The sequence below is a fragment of the Medicago sativa genome, chromosome 3 (assembly GCF_051527215.1).
Source record: "Medicago sativa cultivar Bolivia chromosome 3, Bolivia_mono, whole genome shotgun sequence".
NCBI classification, from domain to species: Eukaryota; Viridiplantae; Streptophyta; class Magnoliopsida; order Fabales; family Fabaceae; genus Medicago; species Medicago sativa.
The window spans coordinates 31,442,710-31,469,243 of record NC_140751.1 but is presented as its reverse complement, the minus strand read 5'-3'; the positions used below and the strand labels follow the sequence as shown (position 1 = coordinate 31,469,243).

The 26,534-nt window shown below is 34.7% G+C and overlaps 1 non-coding gene across 1 annotated transcript; it reads left to right on the top strand.

The window, feature by feature from the left end:
- The first annotated feature begins 3,742 nt into the window (after positions 1 to 3,742).
- LOC146937134 (small nucleolar RNA snoR2/U65) lies at positions 3,743 to 3,878 on the top strand. The gene has a single exon (XR_015033888.1). It is a non-coding gene; the product is annotated as a small nucleolar RNA snoR2/U65 (small nucleolar RNA).
- Positions 3,879 to 26,534: the final 22,656 nt, after the last annotated feature.

Below are 26,534 nucleotides of genomic sequence, written 5' to 3'. Positions count from 1 at the left end.
ACCAGGGAAAAGTCTTGCTATTAGTGCCCATTTGTTTCCGTGAATTTGATGTGCCGGAAGTAGTCTCTCTTCTTCCTCTTCTACGAAAGGTCTCTTGTTAATTCTTGGATCTAGCTGATAGAAGTGTAAAACACTTTTACACTTACATTCAATCAAAACTAACTATTTTATGACATCACTTGACTCTTATATGAGTAGTTAAAAGTTAGTAATGTGACATGAACGTGAGTACAAATATATTTTACAATGACGGTGTGTATCTATTATACTCTCCGTATCAATCAAATATATATACAAAGAAGATGGTTTCTTTTATTTCTTTTTTTATGGTAGCTTTTATTTAAAGATTAAAATATATAAAATTTCTTAAAAAAAGAACAAAATTTGTTCGTGACGGGATGATTCCTCACAAACTATGTATTCCACATTAGTGAACATTTAGAGAGGGATACATGATGGGTCAACTGCCATAACAAAGTACAAACGTTTAAACTATATTTAGAGAAAATGACATGCCCACCATCAAAGACATATATAGTTTCAAAATTAAGGAAAAATTAAATACATATAAAAATCATAAGTTTATTCTTTTTTAAAACCCAGATCAAATTTTATTATACTCCCTCCGTTTTAAAATGAGAGTCGTTTTGACAAAAAAATGTTTCAAAATGAATGTCACTTTCAGTTTTCAATGCAATAATAACTTTTCCTTTTCAATTGTACCCTTCAATTAATACTATATACATTATTAATTTCAAAGTATTATTTTTTCTTTAATGAAAAACAAACCAATAGTTGATTAGGATAATTTGGTAAAATAACATCTTTCATTCTATTAATAATGCATTTCTTTATATATGTGTAAAAACCTTAAACGACATTCATTCTGAAACGGAAGGAAGAGAAAACCGTACATGATATTAGACAAGACAAAAATTCTCAATACAACACCAATACAAATTTAATACCGTACAATCCAAAAGATTGCAAATAAATCACTTCCATTAATTCCTTAAAAAAAAAAAAAAAAAAAACCACTTCCATTAATGTTTCAAAGTCATATTAAACAATTATATTTCTATATTTCAAGTTATATAGAAATCGGATTTTGAGCTAATTTTTTTTGCAGACATCTCTATAAAAATTGTATTTTTGAGAGACTTAAAGTAATGATTTGAGCTTCCTTATACATGAACTAGTCATGTCGAGTTCGAACTCGGGTGAACATATTCAACATAATAATATTAGCATTTCAAGTTAAGCTAGGCCTCTCTAAAAAAAAAAAGTTAAGCTAGGTCATAAATAATATTGTTTTTGGGTATAAGTTTATAACTAATTAATGTATAATTTATCCTACCGTATACAAAAACTAATGTATAATTTAAAGCAATTAGTGGTAAAAAAAATTGTCCGCATAAAAATAACTCGTTTGTTAAGGACATTGTGATATGCAAGAGTAGAGGTTTGAACCGCGAATTCCCCATTTATTCACATTATTAGGTTACTTGATAATAAAAAAAAAGTGTGATAGATTTTTTAATTGGATTATTTATTTGGAAAAAAGATTGGATATTTTTATTTGGTGAAAAGAAAAGTAAAATTTGTAGTGAAACTATTATCTTGATATGTTTTTTGATCAAGCTAAGAAATGCAATATAAATCTCAGGTGCTACCTGAACCACATACAATCAAACAATCCAAACTAAGACAACAAAAGATAACACAACTGCTAATGGAGGTACAAAGACCACATCCATCAATGGCTACCACTAAGACTAGCTATACAACACTAGCTATGACACTAACATGAACTGCTAAGCAAAGACAGCGAGCCAGTCCAACAGCAGAACTAGTAGTAAAAGTACAATCTATCCCACTAAGATAGATTCAACAACCATCTAAAATAACAGAAGTTGATCCCAAATAAGAACAACAACTGCAAGATATGGAACTTTCAACAATACAATCACATATATATTTAGGATTGCTTTTGATCACACCCTTTTTGGAACGCGTTTGTATGTGTTCACTTCTAGTATTTTACTTCTTATGACTGCCTCTTTTACTCTTCTTCACAGTTTCATGAGGTGAAATTAGATAGTTAAATGCATCTGGGAAATGAGAGTTGTTATGAGCTTCAGAGTCAGTTTCAGGGTCCAATGTGCTATCAGAAGCGGGTGTGGCTATCATGCATAAGCCATAACTTATGCACCGTGCATAAGCCTGCATTAGTCCAGCCCATTATGTACCTAGCCCAACATAATTTCTTCCTACACCCCAAAGGAATTGCTTCCCACACCATGCAAGCAAACAAGACAAAACAAACTTCCACACATCACTGTCTTCCACACAAACGGTAACAAACACGACCAAACTTCCACCTTCGCAAATCACGTCGGAAACAATCTTCCACCACCAGAAACCGTTCCACCACCGGAAACTGCATTCACCATAACCGCATTCACGTCGGAAACGACATTCACCACCGGAAGCAAACCGCATTCACGTCGGAAACGGCATTCACCACCGGAAGCAAACCACGTCGGAAATGGTAACAATCACGTCATAAACTTCCACCACATTCAATCACGTCGGAAACAAACTTTCATAACCGGAAATCACATTCACCATAATTGCATTCATCATCTTCATCATCATCACCGCAAAATAGTTGGAAAAGATGAAAACAAAACAGGTTTGAACTTATCTTGTGCTTTCAAGTAATTACAATCAGTTTAATTTCATCTGTTAGTTGGAAATGGTTTCTGGAAAGTAATTGCATCTATAACCCTAAAATTCACAGTTTAATTTCGAATTGGTTTAATTTCTGGAAATGGTTTCATAGTGTTAATTCATAGTGTTGATTTGTTTAATTTCTGGAAATGGTTTCATAATTTTTAATTTCAAATTGGTTTAATTTCTGGAAAATCAACTCAAATAGTTTAATTTTAGGAAATGGTTTCATATTGTTTATTTGTTTCTTATTATAGTATGTTTTGTTTAAAAATCATATAGAAAACCATTTTACTCTGAAAACCAATATGCAGTGTAAATGGTTTTAGCAAGTTTTATTCTGAAACCATTTTGCTGTGGAAATGGTTTCAGAGCGTTGATTTGCTTTGGAACTGTTTTTAACAATTTCTTTGTTTGGTGTAGAATCTAAGTTGTAAACTGTGTTATTTTACTCTGAATTTCAAATGGTTTACATGTAATCCATCAAATGATAAGACTTGATATGAATCAGTTTAATTGTGAAACCAAACTAATTGTCTAATGGTTTTGATAGACTTGTATGTGAAATAGACTTAATCTTAATTGTCTCAGGAAATGGTTTCATACTGTTGATTTGTTTCTTATTATAGTATGTTTTGTTTAAAAATCATATAGAAAACCATTTTACTCTGAAAACCAATATGATGTGTTAATGGCTTTAGCAAGTTTTACTCTGAAACCATTTTGTTGTGGAAATGGTTTCAGAGGGTTGATTTGCTTTGGAACTGTTTTTAACAATTTCTTTGTTTGGTTTATAATCTAAGTTGTAAAATGTGTTATTTTGCTCTGAATTTGAAATGGTTTACATGTAATCCATCAGATGATAAGACTTGATATGAATCAGTTTAATTGCGAAACCAAACTAATTGTCTAATGCTTTTGATAGACTTGTATGTGAAATAGACTTAATCTTAGCTGTTTTTATCAGCTGAGACATTATTTTCCTGCACTGTGTTTGTGATTTAAAACAGGTCTATTGGTCCATCTCTGGTAGCTATATATGAGCTCCGACCAGTAATGCTATGAATAGACCAAAATCAATAGTGCATGTCATTTAATTCACATCTTCATAGGAATCTGCAGAGCCGATTTGTGTGATTACATTATTATGTATTCTAATTTATGACTTATGATCTTTTCTATTATTCATTTTTATGGTGTTTGGGGTCACTAGTGGTGTTCTTTAGTGAAAGCCGATGATGACAAAATTAAATTGTCTATGAGGAAACTTTTAAAGAATGACTGATGTTATTGAGGGTTTTAAGAAAATTTTAAAATTCTTCCCATATCTTTATGTTTTATCTTGGTTTTTCGGGTTTCAAACATTGATTAAGTTTGAACCTTTTTAACCTTTGATATCTCATTTTTTCTTGGGAAGGGAAAAATAAGAAAAACCCTTGAGAATCGAGGTTCGGGAGTTGTTTTCGTTATGGGAAGGTGTTAGGCACCCATAACGACTATAGTATCCTATAGGAACCGTCTTTACTTTCTACACCTAACGCTTTACTTTTAAATGCTATTTATTGAAAAAACATGTTATTTACACCTAAGGGTTTGCTAGGTTAAGAATTGGAAGGAGAAGAATGTGTTTGAATTTTTGTTTTATTGGACTTGGAGAAGTTTTGACTTCTTGCCTACATACCCTTTTAAGGGATCAAACTCCATGTAGTTCTCTTCCAAAAAAGATGTTTTTGTTTTTGTTGGTTGATTTTAAGTTTGAAAATGGATTTTCGAAGAAAAGGAGTGAGAGGCCTCAAGGGCATAAGATTTTGAAAAATGTGAGGTGTGATTAGTTATTTTGCAAAAAGGTCTAAGTATGATTAAAATTTATTAGTGGTTTTTTGTTTAAGAAAATAAAGGAAAAAGGAGGATTTTTGACTCCTATTTTTTGGAAAAAAAAAAAAAGTTTTCAAGTGAAATTGTTCATGTTTATTTGGAAAATAGATTTTTACCTAAGTGTCAAAACCTAAACATACATCTAAACATACATTCCCTAAACATACATCTAGAGCATACACTCCCTAAACATACATCTAAAGTATCCATGTGAGGTGTGTGCTTGTGTCGGTGAGTGTCGGTGTACATGTTTAGAGTCCATTGTCCGTTTACATCATTGGCCTAAATACACACTACTATCCTTGCAAGAACTTAAGCTCGCATAAAAATGAACCATAAAGAAAAGCAAGAAATAAAGGTGAAGGAGTGAGATGAAGTATGAGATGCTCATGAGGTATATGAAACAATGAAATAGAGGGTTAGTAGCACAAGATATAATATGGTAAAAAATAAGGCAAGAAAGTGCTAAACAAAAGTGGTAAAATCAACAAGAATAAAGTGTCAAAATACACTAAAAAATTTACCATAACATCTCAATAAGCATATGACCTATAATTCTCTCATCATAGCAATTTTCAAAAGGTTTTATTGCAGCCACAATGTGGGAATTATAGGAACATATTCAAGCCAAGAGTTATGATACACTTTTAGACACATTTGGCATTTTATTTTCACAAACAATTATTTACATGACTTGTAAAACAAGTAACTAAACACAACACATTAACATTCAGTAAAATACACATCAAAACAGAGATAAACTCCTCACAAATTCACATATCACAAATCAACGTCATATATCAAGAATTAGGATCAAGATCATGCAATTTTTCACAAGTTTTAACACCAAAACATCACAAATAAGCTAGAAATTATCACATTATTTTTTTTACCAGTTTTCAACATGTAAAAATCATCACAAAACATCACAAAAATAATAGGAAACATACATGAATTTTTTAGAAATTTTTCACCAAGTTTTTGCCATCACAGGGGTGTAAAAGTCACAAAGCAGTGTAAAAATAGTAAAAAACAAGTAAAAGCGCAAATACAGAACAGACAAAGCCCAAGTCCAAAGCTTTAGATGGATCTGGATATCCGAAACGCCTGAGGAGCGTTGGATTGATCCGGATTCCCTATAACCCTAGATCCAAAGGTTAAGAGCGCGCAGCACACCATAAGACGGTTCAGGTATATGGAAACAGAGCATCTTGATCCTACGCGTGGCAAACCGGAGATCTAACGGTGTGGATCAAGAAAGGAACGAACCGAACTGAACCGTACCGGTTCATGTGTTTATATAAACACAGAGCTACCGGTCCAGCTCACTTCCCTCTCCCCTTTCTCTCACTACATCGTTTTAGAGAGAGAAGCTCTGCAACTTCTCTCTTCTTCTCCGATCGTCTTCTCCGATGAGCACAACGGTGCAGGGATGGCAGTTCGCTGGTGGCGCCACCGTACCGGAATGTTTTTCTAAATCTTTTTTACATCGTTGTGTTCGTCGTCTCCTCCTCTTTATGATTTTGAAACTAGTTTTCGGATGAGAAGCCGGATCCGGAGTAGATCTACGGTTTTGTTTCAGATGCAAACTTGAATACAAAACGAAGAAAAAGAAAAGAGAAGAGGTTTACCTCGGTTTTAATCGGAGGAATACGAACTAGAAAAGCTCGCCGGAGATCTTATAACTTTCTTCGAACCGGTGAGTTGCTTCGAATCTCCTTCTCACCGAAAATAAATCGGTGAAACCTCTCCTTAGCCGCTGATTTTGCTTCCTTTTCCTTTCTGGAATGAAAACTCTTCTTCTCCGATTCGAAACCGCTTCGATCCTTCTTCTTCTCTACTCAAACCTCTTCCCTGTGATCGTATGAAAACGCCATTGTCGTGGTGAATTCGTACTGGAATTGCAGAGAATAGCGGTTCAATGATGAAGATTCGACCTCGAATCTCTGAGAACCGTGAAGAATTTGTTCGATTTTGGCTTTGAATTCGGTTCTGGAGAATTAGGGTTTGTGATTGTTCTTTTTTGTTCTTGAGTTTTCTGAAGCTTTGATCTAACTGAATAGAGAGAGAGAAAATGTTACTCTGTTTGAGATGTGGCGGTTATGGAATGGTGTGATTCTGAAAAAAATCTCTGACACTTGTGATGAGTTGGCTTGTATTTATAGGCCAAGTGTGACATCTGAACCAATGAGCTTGTGACATGTGTCCTGGAACTTATTTGGCTCGGCCTTGCTGCATTTTTGGACTTGGGATTTTTCTGCAATTTTTGAAAATACAAGGACCAAACTGCAAATTGAAAAAGGACTAAAAAAATGCAATTTTAATAACTTGGAGGACTAAAATCAAAATAACAGAAAATAGGGACTAAAATGAAAATAATAATAAAATTTGGTTTAAAATTGGTAAATTGAAACTAACGTAAATTGAAGCAATTAAAAACAACAAAAAGGACTAAAATGAACCAACTACAAAATGAGGTACTTTAAAGTAACCTCTCTGCCGAAATTTTGTCAGGAAATTACCAAAATGCCCCTAGACACAAAACAAACTCAAATGCAATTTTTGAAATGGATTTTAACATGGAATTAAAGCAAGGATTCATACAAACAAATTGAAAAGACTCAGAGACAATTTTCAAAGATAAAAAAGGGTTTTAATACATGAAAAGACTAAAATGCCCCTTTCCCTGATTTTTGCAAATAAGATTGAAATAATATGCAGAGATATATGCAATTGATCAGAAATAATTTCAAATGACTTTAGATGCAAGAAAAACCTTTTGGATGACTTGAAATGCAAGAAAACCACAGACAAAATCACAATTAAACATTTTCAAGTAACAGCAGTAAATTTCAGATAAAGTAGAGTAAAATATCAGAGTAAAACAACAGTCAATCACAATTTCTCAAGAGTCAAAGACCCATCTCAGAGAAGTGGCAAATCATTTTGAGCAAGTATTTTTAGGTCCAAAATTAGGGTATAACAGCTGCCCCTATTTAAGTTTCTTTGTCCGGAGGGTCAAGAGACGAAGTCTTTGATTTGACGGGACGAAGATACTTAAATATTAACATTTGCACTGTTTTTGGACGTAAAAATACGCTCTCACATTTTCAAAAACATGAATGCCATGCAACACTTTGATTATGAATGCAAGATAAACAAAACTGGAGTCCACAAGATATGTCATATCACTGGGGATCTAGGTAGACATTAACAGGGTAGACAAACCAGGGGACAAAAGGTAGGTACAAGCTGTTCTTTGGAGCGAACTAGCCACTTGACCAAGTAATACAAACAAAAGATGGGTACAAGCTGTTCTTCGGATCGAACTTGCTACTTGACCGGAAACGAAAGACAGGTACAAGCTGTTCTTTGGATCGAACTCGTCACTTGACCGGAAACACGGATACATAAGCAGATACAAGTTGTTCTTTGGATCGAACTTGCTACTTGATCAAAAACGCAAACAGATAGACAGGTACAAGCTGTTCTTTGGATCGAACTAGCCACTTGACCAGAAACATAGGCAAAAAGGAAGATACAAGCTGTTCTTTGGATCGAACTTGCTACTTGATTGAAAACACGCACAGATAGGCAGGTACAAGCTGTTCTTTGGATCGAACTTGCTGCTTGACCGAAAACATAGGCAGATAAGCAGGTGCAAACTGTTCTTTGGATCGAACTTGTTGTTTGACCGATAACAAAACATAAGCCGGGTACAAACTGTTCTTTGGATCGAACTTGTCGTTTGACCGGAAACACAGGCATATAAGCAGGTACTGTAACACCCCGTTTTCCCAACTTGAAAATTTCATCATAAATCAGAGTATTTAAATCACAAACGGAATGTCACATACTTCCTTAAAACCACAAAATAGATAATAATAATTATCTTTCAAAATTCAACGTCAAAATCTATAATCATGCAGCGGAAATTATTCGACATAATAAAAGTCTTGGCACACAGGCCTTATCAGAAATCTCATAAGTTTTAGTTAATGTTTATTCATAAAAAGTTCATGAAAGCAAGCCCCATCCCGTTACATATCAGAGCACCTAGACACAAGTGAGGAGTCCTCTCACGAACACTTCTAATCTTTATTACCTGCACATTACCCACGGTCGAGGCAACATATACGCAGAAGGGGTGAGATTTCACAGTCAATAAATTAAACATATAATTCGTCAAAATGCATTTAACAACATGAATCATCATTTACATTTAAAACATTTACCATTTAGCATTATATGAAATCATATAAATATATTCTAAATTCACATCACATATATAATCACATAAAATCACACCACATCATATAAATCATATAAATATACACATCACATCACATAGTTCATATAAACATATAAGTCATATCAATATTCACATCTCATCACATAATTCATATAAATATATATAAATATATTTCTAGGCTCAATAAATAAACCAAATAAATCAAGTAACAAAGAATAAATCAAATAATTAAAAAAGTGGGCGTTACAACTCTCCCCCACTTAAAGAATTTTCGTCCTCGAAAATTAAACATCCTGCAAACAACTCTGGATTAGTCTATACAACAAACAACAATTTTAAACAACATACAATCAAACAACAAGTCAGAACAACAAAAGACAATGTAAAATTATTACACAACACTACGTTGCTTGACACGACTCTACTACTTGGCCGGACGGACCGACCTGCTCTGATACCAATTGTAACACCCCGTTTTCCCAACTTGAAAATTTCATCATAAATCAGAGTATTTAAATCACAAACGGAATGTCACATACTTCCTTAAAACCACAAAATAGATAATAATAATTATCTTTCAAAATTCAACGTCAAAATCTATAATCATGCAGCGGAAATTATTCGACATAATAAAAGTCTTGGCACACAGGCCTTATCAGAAATCTCATAAGTTTTAGTTAATGTTTATTCATAAAAAGTTCATGAAAGCAAGCCCCATCCCGTTACATATCAGAGCACCTAGACACAAGTGAGGAGTCCTCTCACGAACACTTCTAATCTTTATTACCTGCACATTACCCACGGTCGAGGCAACATATACGCAGAAGGGGTGAGATTTCACAGTCAATAAATTAAACATATAATTCGTCAAAATGCATTTAACAACATGAATCATCATTTACATTTAAAACATTTACCATTTAGCATTATATGAAATCATATAAATATATTCTAAATTCACATCACATATATAATCACATAAAATCACACCACATCATATAAATCATATAAATATACACATCACATCACATAGTTCATATAAACATATAAGTCATATCAATATTCACATCTCATCACATAATTCATATAAATATATATAAATATATTTCTAGGCTCAATAAATAAACCAAATAAATCAAGTAACAAAGAATAAATCAAATAATTAAAAAAGTGGGCGTTACAGGTACAAGCTGTTCTTTGGATTGAACTAGCCACTTGACCAATAACAAAACATATAGCAAGATACATGGGAAGCTTGATTTAGCAAGATACAAATTGAGAGTAGATCGACATTGACTTGACTTGAAGATAGACATGACCATTATCGTTGGCCCAGAAGAAACTTTCACAGAGATTTTAACATAGACATCAAATTTGCAGGTAGAAACATGGCCAAGTAACGTTGGCTCACAGAAATTTCACAGGAGTTTTCACATAGACATAAACAAAGACTTTAACAGAGGCATTAACAGAGACATTGAATTGAAAATTGAGATTGAAAGAGACATAGGCATTGAATTGAATTGAAAGTTGAGATAGAAAATGCAACATGTATGTATGGTATAACAATTCTACAAATGCATGAGCATATAGAATGCATGATTATGCATGTATGAATGCTTGGAAATGCATGATTGGTTTACAATTTGGCAGAGAAGTTTCACAGAGACAGACAGAACATTGGAAGATTGGGCACGCAGTGGCTCGTGCTATAACATATACACATGGAAATCCTCCCTGGAGAGACCGTCGTTGAGAGACGTATCGAAACCATGACTGAGGGCAATATATCACATCACATATACAAAACTTGCAGAAGAGGGAACCTTGGAAGGTTCTTTGATACAGGTTGCCATTGCTAGGCGTGTCAGTGCTGGGTAAACATTGGATGTTCGCATCTGTGGTCAATGCTTTTCATATCATTTTTCATTCTTCATTTTTCAATCTTTCATTTTTCAATCCCATTTTTGCCTGAACCGCCCTTTCGGGTTTTCGATCCACCGGAACACATTCTTTTCATTGCCCCATTTTTGCCTGAATTGCCTTCACAGGTTGTCAATCCAGCGGGGTGCTCATTTTTTCCTAAGCCGCCCTTTCGGGTTTTCGACTTAGCGAGCTTTTCATTTGCATTTTTCCATTTTTCATTTTTCATTCTTATTCTGTTTTTTCATTCTTGCCATTGACCACAGATCATCCTAGGGAACAACCTGCTTGTAACATGTATTGAAATGGACATTGACACACATTTATTCATGCATGTTTCACTTGAATGTACCCTATTGCTCAGGTTTGCTTTCAAAATAGAGAAAAAGGTTTTTCAATTTTCAAAGATGTTTGTTTCAGACATTGACATTATCAAATAGAAAGAAAATGTTTTGTATATAGCATTGAAAATGGAAAGAAAATAGAATTTCAAACAAAAGCACAGGCTCAAATTGATGTAGAAATTTTGAATTCACAAGTACAGAAGCTTCTGATGAAGACGATCATTGACAGCTGCAGATGCCCCAAGGGGTGATGGTGATTTGCCAGATATGGTTACTTGTCTTTCATTATCAATCTCATTTTTGCATGAACCGGCCTTTCGGGTTTTCGGCTCATCGAGACGCTCATTTTTGCCTGAGTTGCGTACAATCTCAGCGAGCTTTTTCATATTCATTTTTTTTGTCCCTAACTTTTGCCTGGATCGCCCTTTCGGGTTTTCGATCCACCGGGAAGCGCATTTTTGCCTAGGCCGCCCTTTCAAGTTTTCGACCTACCACGCTGTTCTTTTCATTTTTAGATGAAGTATTTCTTGACTATATCGGCATTTACGGGATTTGGAAGCTCAACACCATCCATGTGTGTAAGAATCAAAGCACCACCAGAGAAAGCCTTCTTGACAACATAAGGACCTTCATAGTTAGGTGTCCACTTGCCCCTTGGGTTGGGTTGCTGGCTCATCCTTCTTTTCAAAACAAGTTCGCCTTCCTTGAATTCACGAGGTCGGACTTTCTTGTCAAAAGCATTCTTCATTCGCACTTGATACAACTGTCCATGAGCCATAGCACCCATGCGTTTTTCTTCAATCAAATTCAACTGATCATACCGACTTTGACACCATTCAGCCTCAGTCAACTTTGCTTCCATGATCACTCGAAGAGATAGAATCTCCACTTCCAGAGGGAGAACTGCTTCCATGCCATATACAAGAGAAAAGGGAGTTGCCCCGGTTGAACTGCGCACTGTAGTACGGTAACCATGCAAGGCAAAAGGTAGCATCTCATGCCAGTCTTTGTAAGTAGTGACCATCTTCTGAACAATCTTCTTGATGTTCTTGTTAGCGGCCTCAACTGCACCATTCATCTGAGGTCTGTAAGGAGAAGAGTTGTGATGTTCAATCTTGAATTCTTCACATAGAGCTTGCATCATGTTATTGTTCAGATTGGAACCATTGTCAGTGATGATCTTGCTGGGAACACCGTATCGGCAGATGATGTTATTCTTGATAAACTTCACTACCACTTGCTTGGTCACATTTGCATATGAAGCAGCTTCAACCCACTTGGTGAAGTAGTCAATTGCTACTAGAATGAAACGATGTCCATTAGAAGCTTTTGGCTCGATTCTTCCGATCATGTCAATGCCCCACATTGAGAAAGGCCATGGGGAAGAGATAACATTGAGAGCATGTGGAGGCACATGAATCTTGTCGGCATAAATTTGGCATTTGTGGCATCTCTTGGCATGTTTGTAGCAGTCACGCTCCATAGTCATCCAGTAATAGCCAGCTCTTAACAGCTTTCTTGACATAGTATGGCCCGTAGCATGGGTCCCGAAGGTACCGTCATGCACATCATGCATTAATTTCTCAGCTTCTTGTTCATCAACACATCTCAACAAGACCATGTCATAGTTCCTTTTGTATAGGACTTCCCCGTCCAGAAGGAATTTACTAGCCAGTCTTCTCAACATTTTCTTGTCTTTGTTAGAAGCACCAGGTGGATATTCACGATTCTGCAAGAATTGCTTGATGTCATAATACCAAGGCTTTCTATCATTCACATCTTCATCGGCCTGACTATGCACTTTTTCAATAGTAAACACATGAGCAGGTCTATCAAGTCGTTGCACCTTGATTATGGGCACATCATTCCAGTGGTTCACACGAAACATGGAAGACAAAGTAGCAAGGGCATCAGCCATCTGATTTTCAATCCCGAGGGATATGGTGTAGCTCAACGTTCGTAAAATATGTCAACAGCCATCTTGCATAGTCACGGTAGGGAATCAGCTTCTCATGATGCGTTTCCCACTCGCCTTTTATCTGATTAATGACAAGCGCGGAATCTCTGTAGATGTCAAGACACTTGATCCTTAGGTCAATTGCTTCTTCAATTCCCAAGATACATGCTTCATATTCAGCCATGTTGTTCGTGCATTCAAAAGTTATTCGAGCAGTAAAAGGAATGTGGTGCCCCTGCGGAGTTACAACAACGGCCCCAATCCCTTTACCATAAGCATTGACAGCACCATCAAATACCAACCCCCATTTGCTATTGGGATCTGGCCCTTCACCAATCAGTGGTTCCTCACAGTCCTTTGCTTTCAGATACATAATCTCTTCATCAGGGAATTCAAACTTGATAGGTTGGTACTCATCCAGAGGTTGACAAGCAAGGTGTTCAGCAAGAATGCTTCCTTTGATCGCCTTTTGAGCTTTATACACCATATCATATTCAGACAACAGCATCTGCCAACGTGCAATTTTTCCAATAACAGCAGGCTTTTCAAAGATGTATTTAATTGGGTCCATTCGGGATATCAACCAAGTTGTATGATTCACCATATAATGACGCATGCGTTTGGCAGCCCAAACTAGAGGTCAGCATGTCTTTTCAAGCATTGTATATCGAGTCTCACAGTCAGTGAATTTCTTGCTCAGATAGTAGATAACATGTTCTTTCTTTCCAGTCCCATCTTGTTGACCGAGAACACATCCCATGGATTCATCTAATACTGACAAGTACATAATCAAAGGCCTTCCTTCCACCGGCGGGACGAGGATAGGAGGTTCTAACAGGTATTCTTTAATGCTATCAAAAGCTTCCTGGCATTCATCATTCCATACAACAGGTTGATTCTTTCTGAGCAATTTGAAAATTGGTCCACAGGTAGCAGTCATGTGAGATATGAATCTAGATATGTAATTCAGGCGTCTGAGGAAGCCTCTGACCTGCTTTTCAGTTTGAGGAGTTGGCATCTCTCTGATGGTCCAGACTTTGTCGGGATCAACTTCGATGCCTCTTTGGCTGACAATGAAGCCTAGCAGCTTTCCAGATCTTACATCGAATGTACATTTGTTGGGATTCAACTGTAGCTTGTACTTTCTCAATCTTTCAAACATTTTTTTCAAGTATACAACATGTTGCTCTTCGTCACTTGATTTCACGATCATATCATCTACATATACCTCAATCTCTTTGTGAATCATATCATGAAACAGAGTAGTCATACCCCTTTGATAGGTAGCACCAGCATTTATCAAGCCAAAAGGCATTACTTTATAACAAAATGTCCCGCACGGAGTGATGAAGGACATCTTTTCCCTATCTTCAGGCGAGATCTGTATCTGGTTATAGCCAGAGAAACCATCCATAAAGGAGAACACTTTGGACTGAGCAGTACTGTCAACGAGTACATCAATATGAGGCAATGGAAAGTTGTCTTTTGGACTGGATTTATTCAAATCTCTATAACCAACACACATCCGCACTTTTCCATCTTTCTTTGATACTGGTACAATATTGGCAATCCACTCAGTATATTCAGCTGTCATGAGGAAACCTGCATCGATTTGCTTTTGCACCTCAGCCTTAATTTTAAGAGCCATGTCTGGATGAGACCTTCTCAATTTCTACTTGACGGGAGGGCATTCAGGTCTTGTTGGTATCCGATGCTCCACAATCTTAGGATCTAGACCCGGCATATCTTCATAGGACCATGCAAAGACATCTGGATAATCACGGAGAAGCTGAATAATCTTCTTTTTTACTTCTGGCTTAAGTGCAGCACCAATTTTGATCTCTCTCTTGTTCTCTTTAGTACCCAGATTAACGAGCTCAATCTCTTCTATGTGAGGCTGAATGGCTCTTCTTTCTTGCTCAAGCAGTCGAGTGATCTCATACGGTATCTCTTCATCATCATCCTCATCTTCAGCTTCACATACAGGGAATTCAAAATTTCGAGGAAACGTAGGGTCACTGTGTTCAACGGGTTTATTATTATGGTTCAATCTGCATAATATGATTGGGATGATTTTAGAAAAGGTTTTTTATGCAGGTTTTTGAAATTAATAAGAAAATAAAGACGTTTTAGTTTTTTCTGGCATTACCGTTATTTCCAAGAAAAAGGCACTAAAAAATAAAAAACAAAGAGTCGCGGAAAAAACGACAACTTTTATTGATAACAGCAATGCCGAAACAAACATGCCCTTACAAAGACATCACTTTCGCCTTGGGCAGAGCGAAAGGATTGTTATTTTGAAAACAAAGAAAAGCATGAGCAACAAGACACATTACATGGAAACATGCATGACTAAAGGAATATCAACGGCCTCCCAATTTCTCACAGTGCCTCCCGGTACAACAAACACAGGCACATAACTACTTTCAGCAGCATCTTCGGCAATAGCGTTGATAAACCCAGCACTGTAGAAAGTTCCTGTTGAAACGCCTGAGGTCGGGGAGAACCCAAGGCCCTCTTTGCGCTTATTTTCCAGAATCTGTATCACTTTGCCCTAGCCAGCAGCTTGCCCTTCTTGAACAGCTTTCTGGGCGTCTTTCAATGAGGCCATAGTACCACTAGCTCTTCGAGGCTCCGCACCTTCGATAGTCAAGCCTTGAAATGACGTCCCTTCAGCGGACCCTGCTTCAACACAAGAGAAAGATGACACTTGGCTAACCAGATACGCTTCTTCACCATGTACAGTGACAAGCTTACCATTCCTCACAAACTTGAGCTTTTGATGCAGAGTGGAAGTCACTGCCTCACAAACTTTAAGCGATAAAACACGCGAATATAACAAATATTCAAGAAATAGACGCTATGTCTCATCAAAACATCAATTCTCATGCATATGCCATGGTCAAATACATCAACATAAATCTCCATCAATACATATGTCATGGTCAAATACATCAACATAAAATTCTCCAATCTCAACAACAAGTACATCTCAATAAGCAGAATAAGGCCGCGTTTGGATAAACAACTTATATAGATGCTTATAGCATTAGGGCTTATAACATTAGAGCTTACATCATAAGCTCTTATACTTGATAAGCTATTTATGTTTGGATATGTACACTAAAAAGTACTTACATAAATTGAAGTGTTTGGATGTGACATTACATAAGCAATTATCGAAATTTTAAATATTTTTAATTTAACAAAAAAATCAAAGAATCGAACCACAATTATCAAGATTTTTTTTGATAAAATTAATCAAGATGTAAAAAACAATATTATAATATCTTAATTATAATTATATAATCAATATTCGTCCTTAAAAAAATATCAATATTCATATAAGACAAAATTAACATTAGAGGTGTAAATAAACTTACCATATATATAGATATTAGTGTACAGTTTGTTACCAAAAAAAAAAAGACAAGTTAAGTTTGTTTTTTTATTCAGTTTCATTTTGTTATGTAACAAAAAAATGATAAAAATCTTCCTTAAAAAAAATAATAAAAATCTTAGTTACGTGTGTTACTTAAGATAAGTAAATAGCAATTTTGTTACTCATGCACTACCAAAGATAACTAACATTATAATTAAAATATATGTTTCGAAAAAGTGGATCCAGAGAGAATCGAAGGAGGTTACATAAATTCATAAGCTCCTTGTTAAGCCGGAGGGTAAGCTGAAAATTTAAGCTTATTAAAATATGGCATAAGCAGCTTATGAAACTATGATAAGCTATTTTTATTTATTTACCCAAACACCTTTAAAAAGGCTTATGGGAGTAGATGAGCCCACATAAGCTCAAAATAAGCCAATCCAAACGGGGCCTAAGTCCAACAAAAGAAAAAGGACACCGACTCGACCTAATCAGTGCCCTAAACTAAACTCCAACCGATAGCGGAGGCTAACTCCAGCTATCCAAAGCACTCACCGCAAGTGAACTACTCCTGCACAGCGTCTACCCATCCATACAGACAGGTAGGCGGTTAAAACCACTGGAGGTTAGTATTACATCAATCATAATCAATATAAATAACTTGATATAGATAAACAGTTCAATTCTCAATTAATCAACATGAATAAATAACCTCCACATCCACATTCATATTACAACCACAATCATTGCTAATATATAAACATTTAGCACATTCATCATCAACACTCATCATTCAATACAACAACCAAGACTCATGCAATGTGACATGCCTAAACTCGACACATACATGCATGTGGTACCAAATCACCTCAAGGTCGTCACCCATGATGCAACAAACACATCATAATCACCTCAATTGGATATATAATCCACCACCATCAGTCATGAATGCATGAACATATGACTCGACTACAATGTATATGTTCACACAAAAAATAATCACCTCAACATCACCAACATCTAGTATATATGCAATCGACAACAATTCACCGCCACTTGACATATATACAACCACCAACATTTAGCATATATGGAATCAACAACAATTCACCATCATATATACAATCACCAACAACATCCGTAAGTCAATCAACATGTAGTTGTCACATATATACGTCATCAATCATCTCCACATAATTTATATCAACTATCCACAAAGGATTCATAAGGCAATCGACTCTTAAAAACATTTCCAACAAAGTTCGTCTCTCAAATCACAACTTAGAAATAATTGAGCATTTAAGCCAAAACCAAGTAAACAAGTTTCAATGCCTCAACTAAGCATACCCCCAGGCCACATATGAGTGCAGTAGAGGATGCCTTGGCGTTTCACCGTCCAAATGTGACGGATTCACGAAAATCACAAAGTTCGTCTCATTTTATCATTTTTCAAGGAATTTCCATTTTCAAACTAAAATAAGTTAGATCCATCACATCATGATTTAAAAACCATTAAACACTTAAATTGAACTCATAGAAACCAAGTTTAAAGTTAGGAAACAATCCATAAGGTTTGGGTCGACTTAGGATTAGTTATGTGGGTTTTTCAATAAAAATTTTCAAAAGTATTTTCCCATAACTTGAAAACCAAAACTCATTTTCAAGTCAAACCAAAGCCTCTGGAAAGCTAAAAATATTATCTACAATTCTCATGTTTATACCAAAAGCCAGCTCAAAAGGGAAACGGGAGAAAAAGGCACAAAAACGCGAAACAGGGGGTGTTGCCCTGTACAGCTCGCCGCCGCGAGTAACCTTACTCGCGAGGCGCTAGAGAGCCTCCCTTGCTCGGGTCCAACTCGCCTCGCGAGCGCGGTGGCGAGTTGTGACAGTAGTTTTGGGAAAAATAACCATTTCCACTCCAAAACCCCAATTTGGACTCCCCAATGCTCAAATTTGATCCCAAGGTTTGTCCAAACATTTCCAAACATAAAAAGACACTCAAATCCATATAAAATTTGCATTAAAACACTCTTTCCATAAAATTCATCATTTGACCCATTTTTCATAAAACTTCAAAAAACACATGATTTCATTACAAGCTCAAAGATTATGACCACCCAAGGTTCCATTCATCAACAACAACATCTCTCAACAACAACAACAACAAATCATGAATTCATCAATAATTCATCTACAATAACACCTCATATCATCATTTTTGGGCAAAAATGCAAAGCACACATATAACCACAACTTAAGCATGTAGTCTCATCATCAACAACTCAATTAACATTCAATTTGCATACTCAAACATTGCATCAAAACATAAGCACGAATTTCACAATTAATTCTACCATAATCACTTATTCAATTAAGCACTTAAGTAAGAATTAGGGTAGAAGCTACAACTAATTGATTATGCTTGAATTCTAACCCCCTTACCTTAATTCTTCACAATCTCTAGTTAGTGCTTCACTTTGGCTCCAACCCTTGATTCTCTAGCCTCTTCTAGCCCTCTCTAGATCCTTCTCTTCAAACCCTTTTTCTCTTCTCTTGTTCTTTCTCTCTCTACCTCTCCTCTCAAATGAAAATGAAATGAAATGTTTGTAAAACCGCAATTTCACTACCAACTAGAGTTTATATAGGCTCCCCTAATTGGGCTTAATTCACAATGTCTTAATGGGTCTAACCCATTTCTATTCTAATCCAAAATGTTACTATTCACTTAACGGTAAAATATAACACTAACGGTCACTTACCGGTAAATAATTAATTACTCCACTCTCCAATCACTTAGTAAAATAATAACTCTCACTAAGCACTAAAAATAACTTTCAGTAAAAATTACAAAATTACCCCTGCTCTCAAAATGACCAAAATGCCCCTAAGTTCAAAATGACTAAAATACCCTTCTCACACCGAATTCTACGAATCCCAACCAAAAATACACACAGAGGCAAATAATCACACAAGAGCACATATAACACACATAAATAAATAAAATAAATCTAATCGAAAAATCGGGATGTTACAAGTCCTTCTTTCTTTCTTTCTTCTACTATTTATGTCCCTTCAGTTTCGAGTGGTCTTCATACCATACAAAGTGGTTTAATCAAACGATTAAACCATATTTAAATGTGTTATTTCTTGAACGATTACTTACGGTTCAGTACGTAATCGAACAGGTGAATTGTATTGTTTTATCTTGGAGGCGGCGTGGTTTTAGTCTACCTTGCACAAACTTGGGTTGTGCCGCAAAACGTCTTAAAGAAAGCGACAAAAGTAGATCAAAAAAGTGAGACATGACATGTTTAGGAAAAACCAGGCGACCTTCCAATGACAAATTCTTTTTAATATGGTCAACTAATGACTACAAAAAAATTATCTGATAAGGGTCGTTGCCTACGGGAATAACAAGTTACAAAAAATAATGAAGCCAATTTCACAATTAAAAAATGAATGCAACAAATATTTTAATAAGATTAAAAATTTGTATTAAATCAATTTTAATTTGTTTTCATAAATATTAAGAAATTAAATTAAAATTATAAATCAATGGTTAATATTACATTTAGTTATGACACACAAATTTATCATTTGGATTAAACACATAATTTAGGTTTGGATATTATTTGAAACCCTAGTATAACACCGACCTACTCACACAATATATACTAAGGTTAGATTCATAGGATAGATGCGGCTAAACAAAAGATGAGAAAATAAGGTCCAAAGTTCAGACCACTCAGTCCATCGTAAGTCAATAGGGTTCAATGTTTTTCTCTTTGCCAGCACCATTCTTTAACTACAAGTTTGTATATGTTTCCACCATGGGCAGCTTCTCCAATTTTCCGTCTATTAATCAATTAATTTTATTGGAATGTTTCTTTTTAATCTATTCTGTTTTGTTGGCACTGCAGTGAAACCTTTATGATGCTTTTGTTGTGGATGATCTTTTCTTCATCCTTCGTTCTTTGATTGATGTGTTTTCTCCTCAGTTCCTTTGCATGCTGCGATGAAGTTTCATCAGTAAAGATTGTATGACCCTTTCCCATTGTTTTCGTTTAACCATATGTAAATCTGATTTTATTGTAAGGATTTACATCTATGAGGTTTCTTATGCTATTTCATGATGATTTAAATCTGATTTTTTTTGTTGAATGGATTTTTTATTATATCACAAATATATGAAATTAAATTGTCTAATAAAATGGTGTCAATCTTAACTTGGTTATATATTTTTCATGTGACTTCTGATGAATTATTGATTTGTTCTATGGAGATGATGAAGATGATTCCTTCCCCGCAAATAATATCTTACGCAAAACGCTCATGCTTTCTAGTAATGATAATGATGAGGCTCTTTGTTTTAATAATGAGAGTGATAATAAGTGTAAGATTTTCTTTGAAGAATTTCCTAATGACCAAACACTTGGTAACCATTGGATGGAAAATCATGAAAAAGAAGCACAATGGTTATTTAGAAGTTATGCTCGTGCCCTTTGTTTTAAGTAATTCCCTAACAAGAAACTATTGAAATCACATGTAAACTTTGTTGAATGCTTCTTGCTTTTAAAATGTATTCCTTGTGGTGAACAATTTGGAAATAAGGATGAATAATGGTTGCATGTTAAGTCAGTTCTCCCTGGCGAACTTAATCTGTTAAAATCCCCCGAGCAGCTAACTTTGTCTAGCGGTGATGATTCTTTGAAAATGATTGAGAAGGCAAATGAGATGGGGGAAACGTCTATGAAGCAGCCTCATGAAAACAAGAAAACATGTTGTAAATAAAACTTGAAGGAAAAATCTACGGATTCATCAGATCCATCAAGCGTTGTAATGCAGCAAGATGAATCTCAATCCATCATAAATTCAAATCATATAAGATTAGGGTCATCACGAAGAATCATATGATTTCAATCCATCATGAATCTCAATCTGTGATGACCCTAATCTTATATGATTTGAATTTATGACGGATTGAGATTCATCATTAAAATCTCAATCTGTGATTTTAGTAGTTTCTTGTTAGTGAAGGACTTAAAACAAAGGGCACAAGCATAACTTCTAAATAAGCATTGTGCTTCTTTTTCACGATTTTCCATCCAACGGTTACTAAGTGTTTGGTCATTAGGAAATTCTTCAAAGCAAATCTTACACTTATTATCACTCTCATTATTAAAACAAGAGTCTTCATTAGGAGAGTGCTTTCCCTAAGATATTATTTACTGAAGGAATCTTAACTTGGTTTTCTATCTTGTTGTAAATAATAGAATTTCATATTTCTGAATTATTAATTTATGAATATCTTATGCTATAGCTTGTTTAAGCATTGTTGTACTTGTTTGTGTTATAAAATTATTCTTTGAGCTGTAGACAGAGGTAAATTCAGTAATGATGATTGCGACAGTTTATCGGTGTTATCCAAAGTTGTGCAATGAATAATAGGTTTTTGGTAAAACCTAAATTAAGGCTTTGATGGGTGTCGTTTGGTTCTTGTAGCTTCCCAGATTGTTCTTTAGTTATTTTATTATTTATTAAGAGCATGTTTCTCAGGTTGGTTGTTTGCTTGTAATTTTTTTTTTTTCTGGCCTTATTTTGCAGAACAATGCATTTCTGTTACGCCGTCTATTAAATGGATAGAAAGAACCTTCAAATTTACTAAATTGTGTAGAGGATTTGAAATGGAGAGAAAGAACGTTTTTATGGAGGAAGATTACTTCAATTATTTTATCAGAGTAGGTTGATGCATTTAAAAATTGATTAAATGTGTAATTGGTCCCTGCACTTTCAACAGATTTTGGCATTGGTCCCTGCACTTTTTTTTGTTTGGCATTGGTCCCTACACTTTGTAAAAATATTGGCATTGGTCCTTGTACTTTTTTTTGTTTGGCATTGGTCCCTGCACTTTGTAAAAATATTGGTATTGGTCCCTGCACTTTGGAAAAATATTGGTATTGGTCCCAATCATTTCATGCCACGTGGCACCAATACCAATATTTTTTCAAAGTGCATGGACCAATACCAATATTTTTACAAAGTGCAGGGACCAATGCCAAACAAAAAAAAGTGCAGGGACCAATGCCAATATTTTTACAAAGTGCAGGGACCAATGCCAAACAAAAAAAATTGCAGGGACCAATGCCAAAATCTGTTAAAAGTGCAGGGACCAATTACACATTTAAACCTTAAAAATATTAGTACATTTGTGTTGCTAAGTATTGGCTTAGGTTCTTTAAAAACAAAAACAAAAAAGCTATTGGCTTAGGTGGTATTAAGCTTGACTTACTTGTTTCTTCCATGCATCGCTTATGCTAAGTATTCCACTTGTGCTTGGTATGGAGCACTTTTATTGATTACATCATTTTTCATTTGAAAAAGTAAAAGAAATAGATTGTTCATGAATTAAGGTTTTGATATTGCTTCAAGTACTCACTTGATTCAAATTGCTTGTTTCATATGGTTGATAAATCACTTGGTGTTGATTTCTACAATAATTTTGAAGGGTACAAATATTATTTCGTTTCAAACTTAATAACAAATCATTGTAAATAAATTGTTTCTTTAAATTAATACTATATATTATGCTAATATTTTAGTTCGTACATTTTTTTTGTTTGTACGTATGCACGAGTTTGTAACTAATATTTAATTAAAATCTCTTTTCTCTCATTTTCTCCTCTCTTTTGAACCAAACATATTTAATAAAAGCATACTCCCTTCTTTCTCCTCTTCTTCCTTAAAATTCCTAAACTCCCCTCCAATTGTTTGAACCAAACGTACTCTTTTGAACCAAACATATATTTAATAAAAGCATATTCCCTTCTTTCTCCTCTTCTTCCTTAAAATTCCTAAACTCCCCTCCAATTGTTTGAACCAAACGTACCCTAATAATGAGTCAAACCGTTCAACATCGATTATGCTGAATACATTTGCATATTCGCAAGTGACAACCCTCCAACATATATTAACATCAAACCAGCTTTAATCTCTTAAAAAAATCAAACTAGTTTTAATTTTTACAAGTTTTTCGAACACTGATTAATCATATTTCCAGAAAATGACATTTCCTCCATCAAAGTCATAGTTTGAAATTTAAGGAAAATTAAATATATATCAAAATCATTAGTCTTTTCTTTTTTTTAAAACCCAAATCAAATTTTATTAAAAAACAGAAAACGGCGGCACATGACAAATTCAAACAAAACATATAAAATTCTTAACGCAACCACAATACAAATTCAATATATTACAACCTGAAAGTTAGGAAATAAACCACTTCTAATACTATAACTGTTCTATTAATGTATAAAAGTCATATTTATTCTAATACTATAACTGTGGATAGCAAATACCATCATGCTTCAATAAAAATGCTTAAAAAAAAGAAGTAAATACCATCAAAATTCATGGGGGAGACATTACTAATCGAAAGTTTTGCACCTATTGGTTAGAGAAATGGGCACACCCATCTTCTTTGGATCCATAGATAAGGAACACTCTATATTCATGTTGAACTTGTGTGTCACAAATATCCAGATAACATTAGCCTTTGAGTTCACTAACATGTTCAATGTCAAGGGTATTGATTCACCTAAAACTTTATCACCTGGTGCTATATGCAGTGGAATTTGACTTCCTTCAACCATCACATCAATAGATCTCGCACTTTTTCTTGGTTGATAAAATTTAGGTATCTGCAAAAATATAATCGCACTCATACTTATTCATTTATTTATTTTTTAACAAGTCAAAATGAGATATATAATATTATTAATTAATTTGTTAATTAATAATTGAGGTATATATTTATTGAAAAAACTGAGGTATACTTCCTCAAAAAATAAAAAAAAATAAAAACTGAGGTATATATAGTGTTAAATTTGTAAAATATTTTCAATATAGAGACTCAAGTGAATTTAAATTATTCATAACCCAAACTTAAAAACTGTGATTTTATAAAGATTAAGAACATATTTAAGCATAACATATTTGTAGATGATGATCTAATAAATTAAAGAAAAAACATATGCATTGGACTCTTGTACTTTTCTCCTTCGGGTATGAATAAAATTATTTTATCATTATTTTCGAGAGGATGAATAAAATTATATATTTGCCGTTCAAATAAAAAACATATAAATAGATTTATTTATACTTACATTTCCTGTGGCTATTAGAAGTTGATTGTAATTTTTGATCTCCAATGGTATTGACCTAACGTGAACTCCGGAATATGTTGCAGTATTTGTAAAAGTCAGTTTCAAAGAGGAATTTGTGCTCACCATGGAAGTGTTAAATCCATAGTGATGCATGCCCTCTTCAATAGAATATCTATCAAATGTTATACTCTGCCAAAAATTAAACAAACAAAAGAAAAAGTGAGAAAAAAGAAAGATTGAAAAAGTGAGAATCTTATTCCTCTCTCTCTTTTATCGTTGCTTTTTAACAAAAGACCAGCGGTAAAAATGTGGGGTGGGGTGGGGGGGGGGGGGGGGGGGGGGGGGCGGGCTTAGAAATTGAAAAACTATTTTTTTTTTTCAACAGCAAACAAAAATATACAAGTACAAGTGATTTTTAACCCAACTTGAGATAAGCACAACATATAATCTAAAAACCCAACAAATACTTTGTACATGCTACTAACCCCCTCTCTCATATCCGCCACAAAACACTCCTTTTTCTCCGACAAAGTAAAAAGCCTTTAGGAAAATATGTCGAAGAGAGGTATCTCCAACCCACATATGCTCCTAAAAACTAGTTCTCCCATCATTCACCACCTTCTGCCTAACTATATCGTTAAACCAATCACCGGGCAAAACACTACCTTTCCAACATAAATCAAGTCCCTCCACCACAAAGAGTGATACACTGTTCAATTCCCAACAAAAGGCGGTGATGGGAACCAACACCCCCTCCTACATAGCAACCAAAATCTTCTTCTAAAATGGTTCCCCGTCTAAAATGGGGAATGAATTCTCTCCCGTGAATGGAAAGATCTAGTGAAATCCTAACCATTTAAAATTAAAGATTAAAAAGTATTTAATATTTAAAGCAAATAGATAGAGAGAGAGAGAGAGAGAGAGAGAGAGAACATTCAATGGTTTGAATTTTCAATGGAGGTATTCCCTCTAAAATGAGGAGCCACCTCCACTTAGATAACAAAGCTAGATTAACTTCTTAAGTATTTTACCTCTAAACTTCCCACTTGACCCGTCAAATTTTGGACTCCCCACCACCCCGTGCCAATTTTTCTCCACACACCCTTTGACATTTTAAAGAGAGGCATATAGAAAATTGGAATTGATCACAACAACCCAACCCCAAAACTCTAAGTAGATTCCTCCCAAACATTATTCCCCACCAGAAGATGATAAATAAAAGGAAAAATATGAACTTAACAATTCAAAAAGTTTGTCGTCAACTTTAAGAAGTTCAAGTTGACATTCTTACCTACAACCAGGGCCGGTCTTGTGCAAGTGCATCAAGGCCTTTGACATAGGGCCTCAAACTTAAAGGGGCCTAAAAATTTGAAAAAAATAAGAAAAAAAACTTGTACCAATGTACAAAGTCCGTCCCTAATTCAACTATTTTATTGTAAATTAAACATTGTCGGTAGGTTAATGTATATTTGTATATGGGTAAAAATCATGTTTGAACCATTGTTGGTATATCTAATTAGATCGTAAATGTTTGTCACTCTAAGTGGTGTTGAATTTTTTTTCAATACTTTTATAATTAAAATTATTGGAGACGGCCCTGTCTTTTTTTTTTTTAACAAGTTGACATCGGAGAGAATCGAATCTGAGACCTTGAGGAGGAACACACTCCCATACAACCTATTTGTCTCTCTCCCTCTCTAATTTTTCTTAATTTTTTTACCAAAAAATCAAATTTAAAATTCACATGATTAATTTTAAATTAACAATATAATACAAACGAAACAAAGGTGGAATACCACTTATATTGAAGAAAATTGACCTTAAACATCATCAGGTAAATGTGCATATTTTGCATCATAAACAAAACAAATAACAATAAAAACTAAACAGAAGATTAAATGTCACA